We start from the raw sequence: 11,057 nt of genomic DNA on the forward strand, positions 1-11,057 counted from the left end.
GGTGCACAGCGGGATCCGCACGAGGCCCAGCACTCCCAGGCTGTGGTCACCCCAGTGCACCAGCGCTGATTCCCACAGTGTGCAACTGCTCCGGTGTCAGCGGCCTCAGGTACACGATGCCGTGCGGGCCCCCTGTCAGGTGCCCGCTCCGGTAGTCGGCCTCATTGAGGCGAAGGCAGCCCAGATCCAAAACTGGGCTCAGCCTGTCCCCCCAGAAGCAGAGTGTGGGTCCACGAAGCCCCTGCAGAAGCCCCGCAGCCCATCTGGGCGCAAATGCCTCCGCAACAGATGCGCATGGGGATTAGGCTGCAGAGTTGCCAGGGGTTAGTGACTGTGTTGAGCTTGAGCGACTCCAGCCTTATGCTCACAATCACAAGAAACGTGTGTTGTGCTGAGTGCGGTGACACCCCTTGTTCTGATGTGCTCATTGCAAACATATTTTGACCAAAACACTGAAGAACATATTGGTAAGTTAAAGAATCACACGTTTTGAGGTGAAGGTGTGGGGTGGAACACACAGAAGCTGTTTATGTAAAAAATCCTGTGAAAGAATCAAGAGTCCCAATCACATCACCGTGCTCTTCGTTCACCAGAAGTGCTATCCAGCAAGATGTGTGGAAGCTTGCTGAGTTGGTCCAACCGGCTGCCATCTTCCTCTATGAACTCACTCCTTAGCATCCGTGGACACTGAGAATCCAGTGATACAGACATAGAACCTCTCTGGGCTGTGATGTACTATGGGCTGGTAGGGATGATAGGATTGTAGCTTGATGTGTGAATAAAACACTGTTAAACTGCATCCATGAGTCCTTGCCTCATTAAAACCCATCCATCCTTGCTGGGGACAGTGGCATACAGCTTGACTTGTCAGGAGTGGCTCCAACCCAGCCCGGACGCATCGCTTCAGCTCCGGCATTGAGTCCGTGGACATCTTGGCACTCCACTTAAATCCTTAAAATATTTTTGAAGGTAAAAATAATGTAGAGTACTTCAAATTATAAGCAACGGAGGCATTTCCAAGTTATATATCATGATGGAAGCTTAGTGTAGTTAGCTTGTACAGGAAAAAAGGAAGTAAAGACTTTTTTTAGGAGTTACAGATGGAAGCTTACTAATAACTGAACCTCAGTTCGAGTATCAAATTAGCATCTCTCGTCTGGTGTTACCGTCATCTTAGCAACCCCAGCTGGATGTTTCTCTTCCTACTCTCAGTACTGACTCTATTGCCATATTTCTGTGGCTTTCTCTCTTGCTTTGTATTTAAAACTCCCAAACAGAGAGAATGCAATTGAACTGTTCCATTACTATCGAATAGAGATCATCCCTATTGCATAGGTGTGTGTTTACTTGTTTGATTTTTGTCATTTATTTTTACTCTTAAAGCCAGTCCAAGATTGCCTTTGTCTCAGAATCTGACTCCTTCCTCAGTTACTTTTGGAAAGGAATCAGAGTCAAATGTCACATCAAAAGACTGTGGATGTGAATTATTTAGAGTTGCATAGTTTGTCAAGTAATCTAGACATATTTAGTCACAAGCATGTAGGAAATATTTTATTTTATGTTGTATTTTTAATGCTTGTGAAGGATCTCTTCTAGAAGTTGTTTCTGTGATCATCTTTACAAAGAATTACCTTTGTCTAAAGCATAAGTGCATTCTTCTACTTTTTAAAAGTATTTTAAGTATATGTTAAGTGCCTTTTTTATTTTTCAGAAGTATTTTAAGTACTTTAGGTTCAAAAGTATTTTAAGTTCCTTGTAAATTTGATCTCTCTCTCTTAAAAAAAATTCTCAACTCATTCACTTCAATAAAAAATTAAATTGAAAATTTAATAACAGTTTCTGTGGAACACTTGCCAGAGTCGTGTCTAGCTTTATTTATACTCATGCTGTAGCTGGGATAGGGATAGGTCGGCAGCTTGGGGCGAGGTGGGGAGATGCAGCCAGGGAGGGAGCCCGGAGCTCTGCCGGCGGTGGCCGAGGGCCTCTGCGGGCGGCAGCGGTTTGGCGCTGGGCAGTGCAGTGCAGCCGGTGAGGGAGCCCGGAGCTCCGCAGGATGGGAGCTGAGGGCCTCCCTGGGCAGTGGCAGCTTGGCGCCAGGTGGGTCGGTGTAGCGGGGGAGGGAGCCCGAGCTCCATGCGACCAGGAGCCCCGGGCCCCCTGGGGTGGAACAGCGGGGGCAGCGGCAGCAGCGGCGGCAGCTGCGCGGGGCATGGGACCCGGGCCTCCAGGTCACGGACCGGCACGGCTGGTGGGGTGAAGCACAAGTCTTGATGGAAACGCACTTTCGTGGAGATTCTCACAGTCCACCTGTGCCATCGCCATCTTGCCGGAAGTCTGTTTTTATTTTTTAAGTTTGTTTTAGTAACTGTTATTTAGAAGATTTTTATTAACTTTACATGCACACAGATACAAACAAGACAGTTTTTAAATACTTTGTGAAACTAAATATAATGAAGACTACAAAAATCAGTCGTATATTAAAACAAAACTTGAAAAAATTATAGTCAACAATGTTCATGTAGCAACTTTATCCGCTCTCAAAGGAAAAATGGATATAATATTAAAGTAATTGCCAAGATGATCTATAAATTTATAAAACATGCTATGCAAAGAAGTATAATTAAATGCTGTTACTGAACACCGGGGATTCAGTCTAAGTCCTGTTGCTCTTCACACAGAAAGTCAATCCCTGAAACAATCAGTATTGCCAGGAAGAAGCCTTTATTATTTTAAGTGTGATGTCAGACAGATGGGAGCGAGTCCTCAAAGCTGCCTCCCCTCCCCAACTCAAGTTAAGGGTTTACATAAGCAGGGGGAAAAAATCAACAGAGGCAAGGAAGAGGAGCCAGTCAGCAGGCAGCAGGTACATTCATTGTACAAATCTAAGTTTCTTAAGCTTCAGCTTTATGGGCATCCAGTTTGTTGGAAGTTTAGGCCAATTTCAGTGGCCCCCTTCTATTTGCTTCCTCGATTTTAGGAGATTTGGTTGATTTTTCTGGTAGTGTTAAGCTGAGCAGGGCACCGTGGGATAAGGATGAGGAATAAAGACATCACACCCAAGCTGAACACCGGCTAACATGACGGACCAATGAGTTGGTGACCAGCAGCACCTCTAAATACACAGCTCTTGGTAGTTGCAGCTGGCCCTTCCGCCTGATGGAATTTCCAGGTATTCTGCCATACTTGATCCCCTAGTTTCAAATAATAGAGAGGCACATCCTTAGGTAACTAGACTCTGTTGCAAACAAGCAGAGAACTGGTCAGTTTGTGTCAAAAGTCCAAAAGGAATGGGTTATACCAAGGCATTTATGACCTCCCATCTTGTCATGGATAGTAACTCAGTTTTAAGGTTTTGGAGGGTGTCCTGTGGCCATAAAGCGGTCTGTTCTGTTGGTGGGAGAGGAAGTGCTCAGAATTTTATTTTTAGTTTACATCCCCTCCCTCTTTGGCCCAGATTTGCCAGAGGCAGCATCGATGTCTGAACTTTAATTTTGTTCCGTATTAATGCCGGGTTGGTGTGACTATCCGCCCTTGGTTCATCCTGTCCCTGAGTGGAACCCTCATGGCTTAGAGACGTAGAACAAATTAAATATGCTAGGCCAGATGAGAATGGGGGTGAGCAGGCACTCATTAATCCTTAAAAACATTTTGAACAATGTAAGAGAAAAAACAAAAGCAAAGTAAGTTTACAAAATTGACTTATTCTTAATTTGAAGGATGCTTTCAAAACCAGCCCTTACAATCTCACTTGCCCACCTCTTCTACCATAGTCCCTGAGCCTAAAGGGATTGAATAGTTTTAATTTCTGGCTCTGTGTGTTGCAAAGTAGTTTATTTTGACTGTAGGCTTCTCCTGGGTCCAAAGAGGCTTTTGGTTAACCTGAGTTTGGTGTCAGAGTTGGTGTATTTTTCAGTCCTGTAACTAAACAGCAAAAGGATTAGCTAATAGCACCTGATAAAAGACCATTTCAAGGGGCTGAAGGAAGTCCTTTAACTGATGTCTCCTTTAACATATGTAATTATCAAGCTGAAGGTGGTGATACTGGAGTTAGAAAGTTCAAAACATTTTGACCAAAACAGAATAAAAGGTCATAATTTTATTTTTAGCCATTTTTATAGTCTGTGAAAATCAGGTGTCCACCTAAGAACTTAGGTGAATTCATGGGTATTTTTGCCTATGATTCAGAAGATGTTGCTCTTGTCATTAAACAAACAACATTAAATCAGTCTTATTTATTTAAAAAATCAAGATCATATTGTTCTTGGCTGGGTTTACAGTCTTATAACTTTTGTGCCAAACTCTGATACCCTAAAATATCTAGCAGAGACAAAAAAATGAAACCTGGGAAAAGTTTATACTGACAATTCCAAAGACATTTCTATTTCTACTTTACCAATAATTTTAAAGCCACTTTGTTCATTAAATATTTACTTAAGTCACATGAATTTGAAAGCATTTAGACTTACTAATTTATGAGTGATCTTATTTATAACCAATTTGGTACCAAGTAAAAACACATAACATCTAGACACAGATACATACGTACAAAGTTCTAATAATTTTTGCTTCAGAATTCTAGCCATAACATAGCAAAACAAAGGTACTTTTTGACCGTTATGTTCACATGGCTAAACTTTGTCCCGATAGGTAATTCCATGAATGGTATGAATCAAAATTTTGGGTAAAACAGTTCTCATGGCAGCTTGAGCTTTAAAGATCAAATTTCCTCAGACTTAACACTGGATCAAACGGCATTCCAGAAGAACATGTGCTGACTAGACCCAGCCCTGCTTAGCTTCCGAGATCCGAAGAGATTGAGTGCATTCCAAGTGGTGTGGCCATAGCCTTTACCTTGCTCCATTAGGCCACAACTACATTCAGACCAAAATTGAAGAAAGTGCCTAGGCAGGCTACGCTCTGGAATTGAACCCTGACCTCCCATGACTACATCGACACACATACACAAACACAAACAATAACCAAAACACAATCCAATTGCAGAAGCAACCGATAAGCCCCAAAGTAACTGAAACAGTGCCTTCCTCTCTCTATATTGTTTGGGCTTGTTCAAATTGCTTCAGAATTCCCCAAATTGAGAGGAGTAACTCCTACTGTCTGGTACCCACAAAAAGCAAGCAAACAAACAAACACTCACCTGTCCAAATGCCAGTGTCAGATTTCAAAGGCTGTTGTTCCTAGGCAAACAGAAATGAAATTAGGGTCAACAGTGGTGGGGCCAAAGAGAGAGTCCAAGACCCACCTTCTTCCAAAAATGGTTGAGCAGCTGCCAGCAGGGCTTCCAAAACTCTCCTGGCCTGAGCCAGCAGAGCCATGAGCAATATCTTCCCAATCAGGGAACCAAAAACTGTTACAAACACCAGGATTCAGTCTAGGTTCTGTTGCTTGCCACACAGGTAGCCAATCACTGAGACAAGTATTGTCAGGGAATAAGGATTTATTATTTTACAGCAGACATGTGCTGTGAAGAGATGAGAGCCAAACCTCAAATTCATTCCCTCTCCCCAACTAAAATTCGGGTTTATGTAACTGAGAAAGAAAACAAGAGGGTCAAGGAATAGGAGTGGGTCAACAGGTCCAGTGCCTTATTTTAATCAAATGTGGTAAAACAGGAATGAATGAGGGATAAGGACAGCAGGTGTTTTATCATAAAATGTAAGTTTTTTACACTTCAGTTCTGTGGGCACTCCGTTTGTTGGAAAACTGGGCCAGATTCAATGACTCTCTTTCATTTTAAAAGCTACTTTTATTTTTAAAATTTTCAGTAACTGTTAATTATATGGTATTTACAAGCTTTATATGCATATACAAACAAGACAGTTTTTTAATTGCTTTCATGAAACTAAATATGATGAAAACTATAAATGTCAGTTGTAGTGTATCAGAAAACTTGAAAAGCCTGAAGTCAATTGAATTAGCGAGTTCATCCATTCTTGAAGGAAAAGTGAATACAATATTAGATTGTCAAGGTGATCAATACATTTGTAAAATATGCTGTAAAATGTGATACAATTAATATATTATTCTACATTTTATCAAATGTAGGGCCATGTAATCAAATACCAAATGATCAGAAAAGCCAACCTGTAATCATATAACATATTTTTACTTTTTTTCAATAATTCTAGCATTTATTCAGAAATATAATTTCCCGAGTACCTACATCTCAATGACAGAGCAAAATGGGCAATGTAGAAAGCATTGTTTATTTCAACTCCAAACTCTCATTCTTATAAGTGAAACTCACCAGACTCATTAAAGGAGTAGCAATGCTCAGATTCTACAATTTTTCACACTTAGGAAGGAAGACAAAAAAAAAAAAAAAAAGAATCACTTATTTGGAAGGCAGATCCTTTTTAGTATGGATTTCGCCCATTAGGTAAGTGTTCTAGGAACTCGTTGGCATCAGCATACCAGCTAGCGTTGTGAGAGACTGCATTTGGCTTCGTGAATTTTTGTTTTGGAGGTTCTTTCAACATGTTTGCCTATTTTATGATGGGTAATGTAGGAGTGCACCTGCCCACAATGTTCTGAGTATTCAGAAGCTTTTGAGAAAAATGGCATGACTCCCAGGTCCCACCCTCCCTATTCATGTGATCTTGCCCCAGTGTACTTTGAAGGTGGCTGAAGTTTGAACCACGGAAGAATATATGATTTTTTAGGAAATAAATTCCTGTTTTGGAGGGATCCTCCCTCATATGTGTTACATGCCATCCAGAACATTTTCTAAGCCCCAAAGTTAAAAAAAATAAAAGCTGTAGGACAATGATGAGAGGAGAAGAAAGGTCCCTCTTGGTTGTCCTCACTCCTGGAAGATAACAGACATTTATCAGATGATGTGGACTCTCACTGAGCCTGGAAAAATCAGGTAACTAGGAGACACACAGCTTCCTTTCTGTTTAAATACACCACAGAGTCATTTGCATGCTACTGTAGCCACTTCAGAGAGAGGCTCTAGAACTGTGTCCAGGTTAATGTTGAAGAGAGCCCCAGTCACAAATTCATCACTGGCTCTGCTTCTCTGGAAATACTGAACAAAGCTAAAGAGCTTTATCATTCTTTAAAAAGGGTTTTGGCCCCAGGGGAGGACAAAGTACAGAGGGATCTTTTTGAGCACTCAGCCATGACCAGAGAATTGTTCCCATTAAATGACACACAACTCTTCCCCTTGCCTCTTGCAATCCAGAATAAATTGTGTGGCAGGAAAATGATCCTTAGGTCCACTGGAAGTTTTGTAGTTTGAATCCTTCTACCTCTTAAGTTTGAGCTCAACAAATATTGTATTTTCTTAAACATCAGACCTCTCCATAAAATGGTGGCTCTCAAGTGCTTTTTATTATGAACCCGTAAAAAGCCAAATTTGAAATACAAAAATAACCTGTGACTTTTTTTAGTCCTATGCTATATTTGCTTCCCCGAGGCAATAGTTGCTACTAACTTTATATTGCCAAGAATGGTGAGTGTAGGCAGAATTCAGAAAGGAGCACCTTTGTTAAACACGTTCACATATTATTTATACACAGTATTGGTAGTTATAAATACCAAAAGGCAGCATATGTAAGGTATTACAAATAATTTTAGTAAAAAATAAGAAAATACTAGCAAACTTAAACAAGAATTTGGATTAATAATTGTGTGAGCCTAGTGTAAATGACATATTTCATATATATTTTGTATAAACTGAAAGCTAAAGCCTGAAATTCAGCCTGCAGAATTAGAATATTAATTCAGTTCTCATCTTAGATTTTAAATATAAGATTTTTATTAGATTCTGACAAGAAAGATATGTTAGACACGATATCTAAAGAAACAACACTCTTTGAAGACAAAAAAAGTGTAAACATATATTTAATTTAGCATGCAAAGTGATATTTCAAAAATTAATGAAAATAATGGTATAGAGAAAGGAGCAATAAATACAATACATCTCTTTTAAAACTATACCCCATTATAGGAGATATCATTTTGATGAACTGGTTGCGTCTCTAAATATCTACAAATATTCCTTTGATTTCCCTATGAAGAAAAAAACTTTTCTAAATATATAGGTTAGCTAACTCCTTGCCTGTCTGGCAGAAAAATTATTATACTTATTAGATATGACCTTAAGACAATTTTTTATATACTGTGAATTAAAAGTTACTTGGACTTACTTGCCTTGGAGATCCTGAAAGGGCCCTTGACCATGTGTTATATAATAAAATATTCTTCACTTGAAAATACTTATATTTAGGCCAGGCTCGGTGGCTCAGCCTGTAATCCCACGCTTTGGGAGGCCGAGGTGAGTGGATTGCCTGAGCCCACGGGTTCGAGACCCGCCTGAGGCAACTTGGCGAGACCTCATCTCTACAATAAATCAAAAATTAGCCGGGCATGGTAGCGCGTGCCTGCAGTTCCGGCTACTCGGAAGGCTGAGGCGGAAGGATGGCCAGAGCCCAGCAGGTTGAGGCTGCGGTGGCCAGAAGTGGCCACTGCACTCCAGTCTGGGCGACAGACTGAGACTTCAACTCAAAAAAAAAGGAAAATACTTAGATTTAATAATTCATCACTGGGAGAGCATGACATAGCAAAGTCTGAATCATATACTACAATAGAGAAAAAGTATAAACTAGTCTTCAATCTTTATGTTTTGATGTATACTATACAATTTTTTAGCATATTTAATATTTACCAATGTCAGAAAACACAAGAATATTCCTCTTATTATCCCAAATGAGAAAGGTAACACAATCCGGAGCGTAAATGGGAACCAGTTGTGCCCAGGGAATTTGTTCATTATCTGAACTCTTTATTCCCCATCACATCTCCTAAGATTTTTTGTTTGTTTGTTTTTGTTTTGTTTTGTTTTGTTTCCTCTGGGTCTTATAAATAACAATCGATCAAAAAATCAGCCGGGCGTGGTAGCGCGCGCCTGTAGTTCCAGCTACTGGGGAGGCCGAGGCGGAAGGATCGCCAGAGCCCAGCGGGTGAGGCTGCGGTGGCCGGGAGCGGGCCGCTGCACTCCAGTCTGGGCGACGGAGTGAGACTCCAACTAAAATAATAATAATAATAATAATAACAACAACACAAAGATACTCCCTGCAATCACTGCACTCACTCAGCGGAAACGCTCGTCAGGTGCTAGCAGGTATTGGCCAAGCCTTGCCCCAGTGACCCACAGAAATGCTCAGATTGCCCACTGTCCTTCGCTAGATGAGACTGTGTCCTAGGTACTGGTTCCCCATCTCACTCTGGCCTACGTAAAGGATGAAAAATTTGGAGCAGGTACCTGAGCCTTAATGCTGCAAGGTGTAGATCTTTTTAGCTGACGCTGTTGCCGTTACAAGGGGGCCAAAGGGAAGAACAGTGATTATTGAACAGAGTTAGGGAAATGTCAAAGTAACAAAAGATGGTGTGACTGTTGCAGCATCAGTTGACTTCAAGGATAAATATAAAAACATTGAAACTAAACTTGTTCAGGATGTTACCAATAAGACAAGCGAAGAGCCTGGGGATGGTACCACCACTGCTACTGTACCCACAAGCTTTATAACCAAGAAAGGCTTTGAGAAGATCAGCAAAGGCACGACTCCAGAGGAAATCAGGAGAGATGTAATGTGAGTTGTTGATGCTCTCATTGCTGTACTCAAAAAGTGGTCCAAGCCTGTGACAACCCCAGAAGAAATTTCTTAGGTTACTAAAATTTCGGCAAATGGAGACAAATTGGCAATATCATTTCTGATGTGATGAAAAAGGTCAGAAGAAAGGGTGCCATCACAGTAAATGACAGAAAAAACACTGAATGATGTGTTAGAAATTATCGAAGGCATGAAGTTTGATTAAAGTTATATTTCTCCATACTTTATTAATCCATCAAAAGGTCCGAAATGTCAATTCCAGGATGCCTATGTTCTACTGAGTTAGAAGAATATTTCTGGTATCCAGTCCATTGTACCTGCTCTGGAAATTGCCAGTGTTCACCAAAATTCCTTGCTCATAATTGAAGAAGATATTGATGGAGAAACTTTCTGTATATTCATTTTGAAAAAGCTAAAAGTTGATCTTCAGGTTGTAGCAATCAACGCTCCAGGTTTTGGTGACAATAGAAAGAACCAGCTTAAAGATATGGCTATGCTACGGGTGGTACAGTGTTTGGAGAAGAGGGACTGACCCTAAATCTTAAAGATGTTCAGTCTCATGACTTAAGAAAAATTGGAGAAGTCATTGTGATTAAAGTAGAGAAATATCCAATTATGTGACAACCTTTGTGTAATAAAACTTTGTTTAAAGTTAAAAAAATAAATAATGCAAAGAAACAGATTTCACCAAAAGACTAAGGAAACCCATGCTTTAAAATGTCTTTGCACAATAGAATAACAGTTAACCAAGAAAAATGTCAATATACAAAACCAGCACTAAACTTAGGAAACTTTATTTTTGTTATTATATAATCACAAGGAATACAGTCACATGACATTTTCATGAATGATCCAAGAAGAACTTGCACTAACATAATTGTTACAATAAAATTTATCCCAGAGAAAATGGTTTTATTATTACATCTACAGGACCAAAATTATTGGATGTGGCTTTCAATTATAGTCATGCCTCAGGGTTAAGACAGGACATATCCCATATTTCCAAATGTATTATGCTTTATTATTGGTAAAATTTCATTACTGAGTCTTAATTGATGCCTCACACCACCAAACTGTGGGCTCCTGAAGGAAAACAATCTTTTCTGTAACCACTTAATCTAACAATTCTCAACATCATCTCTGACATGTTTTGAAGATTTCCCAAATACCAATAATTCCAAAGACCTTATAAAAACTACTTAACTAATAAGTATAATCATTTAACAGGGTATTTTCTGCTCAAAACTATCAAAAAATTAATTTAGTAAAAGCAATAATGAAAATGAAAATGAAAGAAAAATAAAAAGAAATAATTTTGAAATAATTTATACTAATTTGCTAGTGCTTATCTTCATATTTATTAGAAAATGATATCAACAAACATAATTTGTATGGCATTTTAATTGGCATCTTCATTTAATA

At 39.7% G+C, this 11,057-nt stretch overlaps 1 pseudogene; it reads left to right on the forward strand.

Moving 5' to 3' along the window:
* Positions 1 to 9,180: 9,180 nt before the first annotated feature.
* Positions 9,181 to 10,256, forward strand: LOC103269708 (annotated as a pseudogene).
* The last annotated feature ends 801 nt before the right edge of the window (positions 10,257 to 11,057 follow it).

This window comes from Carlito syrichta, unplaced genomic scaffold (genome assembly GCF_000164805.1).
Source record: "Carlito syrichta isolate Samal-C Ts95f unplaced genomic scaffold, Tarsius_syrichta-2.0.1 Scaffold309464, whole genome shotgun sequence".
NCBI lineage: Eukaryota > Metazoa > Chordata > Mammalia > Primates > Tarsiidae > Carlito > Carlito syrichta.